We start from the raw sequence: 3,829 nt of genomic DNA, 5'->3' as shown, positions 1-3,829 counted from the left end.
ATAAAGGCAAGTCCAAGTCCGGGCATTTTGGAGAAAAATAAATCGAGAACTTACCGATTTTGCCGTCTGGGCATGGTCCCGACGCCTTGGTCTCGATCACTACACCCGTGGCACACGCGTCCATGAACATCTGACACCAAGAATGGTACGTCTTGTCGTTGCTACCACACACCTTTCCGCCCGTTTGCTTGAGCTTTACTGAAGTTACAGGTTTGAGGCACGACAAGTTGCACGTCACGCACCTCGGACGTCCGGTCTTTTTATCGACCAGACATTTCTGGCCGCTATTGCACCTCACCGTAGCGCATGTGGTAGATTCTATATAAACGTGTAAGTGATTTTATACGTATTTTATTTATTATTAAGTATACGCATCCAGCGTCAAGGCTAGTCAGTTCAAAAACTAGTCTAATATTTCACATACCCTGCAAGCTCCAACAACCCGATAAATAGGTATTAACTGTCATAGTGTCATTTATTAATCGTAACTAACTGTCATAGTTATTCCTAATATACTATTAGTTATTACTAATATACTGTAGTTAATACTAAATTATCACATATTGACAATTCATCACCCACAGCCCGGATTAAGACATTTCGAGGCCCAGGGGCCAAAGTTTTAAATGAGGCCCTTGTACGAAAAAAAAAATATTAATGTGTATAATGTGTTCCGGTGTGAAGTAACCAGCTGACGTCATGTAAAAGTATACCAAAAATGATAAAGAAATAGCCTTTAAATATTGGGTCTAACTTTTTTAATTTTTTATTTTTTAAGTTATGGCAAAACTTTTTTTATCAAAATCATACATATCACGCATTTGTTTATGTATTTTCAAAAGTTTTTAACATTTTATGTATTTTTTTTTATTTTAAAGCTATTTAATTGTCCTATCAACACTCCAAAATACGCAATTGAACTAGAAATGCACTAATTATTTTTCTTAAATTAAAAAAGCAGAAAAAATTTGTCAAAAATTAGAATTTTTTAAGGAAATCGTGTATTATTCCAAATAATTTATTACTTGGTATGGGATTTTTGTTTTTTGTATTATTCTGCTGAATTATACTGAATAACACATTAATATACCTAGAATACCTTGAAGTTTGGTTTTCATAATATATTCCTGTTAATCGTCACAATATTAGTTTTCCTAAGATTGAGTCGGTTAATTGGTCGTCATTCGTTTAATTTTATACTATTCGGTAAATTTTAGTTGTTATAATAAAAAAAAAACAAAAAATCATAGTTAATAATAAATTATTTGGAATAATGTACAATTTCCTTTTAAAAATACTAATTTTTGCCACTTTTTTCTCTTTTTTTAAATTTAATAAAAATAATTAGCTCATTTCTGGTTTAATTGCGTATGTCAGTTGATAAGACAATTAAATAGCTTTAAAATAAAAATAAAATTACGTCAAAATGTTGAAAAGTTTTGAAGATACATAAACAAATGCGTGATACGCATGGTTTTGATAAAAAGAAGTTAATTTCTCATAACTAAAAAAATAAAAAGTTAGATTCAATCTTTAAGGGTATTTCTTTATAATTTTTGGTATACTTTAATATGACGTTGGCCTGTCACTTCACCCTGGAACACATTGTATATTATTTATTATTTTTTTTTCGTACAAGGGCCTCATTTAAAACATATTAGGTATATAGGCACATAGCAATAAATAATGAATAATGAATTTATGTATCACTTTATTTATAAATTATAATTTACAAGCTTTTTTCCTTGCTAAATATTCATCGATTTTTTTTTGGGTGATTTATTTAGTGTTACATAGCCTATAACGAAAAAATTAATGGACAAATTAGAGGCCCTAAATAAATTCTAACTTTCGGGGCCCGGGGGCCGTGCCCCCCCACACAGCATTTTAATATTTCCCAACTATTGTATAAATATTTTCAGGAAAACAATATAGTTGTCAAAATATTTGAAAAAGTTGTGTAAATAATAAGAAAATATTTTATTTATATTTTTTGGCCAAGAAGTTCACTTTTGAAAAATATTTTGTAAAAAACATTAACAAAACATTTTAATCATATTTTTAAAAAAAACATTTTCATGGAAACATTTTAAAAATATTAAGTAAACATTTTTATGCAATATTTTATTATTTTATGAGAATACAATATTTATACGATATTATTAGTAAAATATTAATTATTCAAGCACTCCAAAATATTCACAAAATATTATCTTTTCCCAAATGCTGTGTGGGCCTTAATCCGGGCTTGACCACCTACCGATGCAGCACCTTCAGAAAATCAGTGACGGTCGCCCCCTTCGCCAAGCAACTGGACGCATGATACGTGTATAGTTATAAATACGATTATGTCGGGAAGATGCAGGATGCACACTTCATACATTAAGTAATAAGTGGGCTGTATTATAATAATATGCATATTATCTGTGGCATGAAGTCATCAGAATGTCCAATATGTTCGAAGCTACTTGAAACATAATATGTAGATTCCATTTACAGAAATGAAAAACCAACTTTTTTGTGATAATTATTATTATTATAATAAATTAATACATTTATTAATTTACGGGTAAGAACCCAATTACAAAAGATTATTAATGTGGTACAATAAGAAATGTAGTATAAAAATAACAATAAAATTCAATCATAGAAGGAACAGAAGGAAGTGAATATAATTACATTTTTTTCTTAAATATATATGAAAGAGCTTACAGAAATATAATTAAAATTAAAAATCAATATGTTCATCATTAGCGATAGACATCATTCTATTTATAGGAGTGAATGATGCATAATTTGTTTTATATTTGTTTAGATAGAATGTAGTAATAATCGATAACCTAGTTCTAAATTAAGGAACAAAAAATTTAAAAATTTAATAGCTCAGGACAAAAAAAAATCGATTTAGAAGTTTAAACAAAAAAATTAAGTCATTAATGATAAACAACATAGAATTAAGTAATACTAAAACTATCAAACGAGGTCAAATAATTCTTAATGATGTATATGGTATTGTGGTCCCATGGAGGGGAACTCACTTGGAGATAAACGGTATTTTGTTATATTTAAATTTTAAGTATGATTATTCTAGTTAGTAATAGTTACACGTATGTGTATATTATGAGCCAAAAATAGGAAGTGAAAAAAAATGTTAACTACCTATTTTTAAATACATTAAAAATCAGTAGAATATTTCAGTAATTACTTTAAGAAATAATTGTGATCTGGAATATAAAAATACTAAGTTAAAGCCATATTGGATAAATTTGGAATAAAACATGAGACGAGTGTACCATATACACCTAAGCTTAATGGAAAAGCGGAAAGGTCAATGTGAACAATTAACGGCAAAACGCGAACGGTTCGTATTTTGTGTCGTTTACAGTCGACGGCGACCATACGTCCTAGCTAAACATCTATTTTGACCAATGTCCATTGTAAAATAATATAATAATAATATAATTGCGAAACGGTGGGCAATGTTTATTTACCGAAACCTAATTATTTAAATATTATTTAGCAGTGGTCGAAACCAAACCGAAAACAACCAGTTCACAAACCCAAAACCCTTAAAAAATGTCGATTATCAATCAAGCGATTTATTATCCCCATTCCCCGATTACTGGGGATTAACAGAGTCGATCAAAACAAATTTATACACCCTCCTCAAGTACCGTGTTACGAAATGATCGACGGCATTGCAATGTTGCATAAAGCATAACACAAGACCTGCAGTATGCAGTACCAACTGCAACAGGTTTTGTAGCGGAACATTTTGAAAACCAATCGTATAACTTAATATTCCTATATTATGATATTATTATCTACA

Source organism: Acyrthosiphon pisum, unplaced genomic scaffold (assembly GCF_005508785.2).
Source record: "Acyrthosiphon pisum isolate AL4f unplaced genomic scaffold, pea_aphid_22Mar2018_4r6ur Scaffold_21777;HRSCAF=24836, whole genome shotgun sequence".
NCBI classification, from domain to species: Eukaryota; Metazoa; Arthropoda; class Insecta; order Hemiptera; family Aphididae; genus Acyrthosiphon; species Acyrthosiphon pisum.
This window is presented reverse-complemented; position numbering follows the sequence as displayed.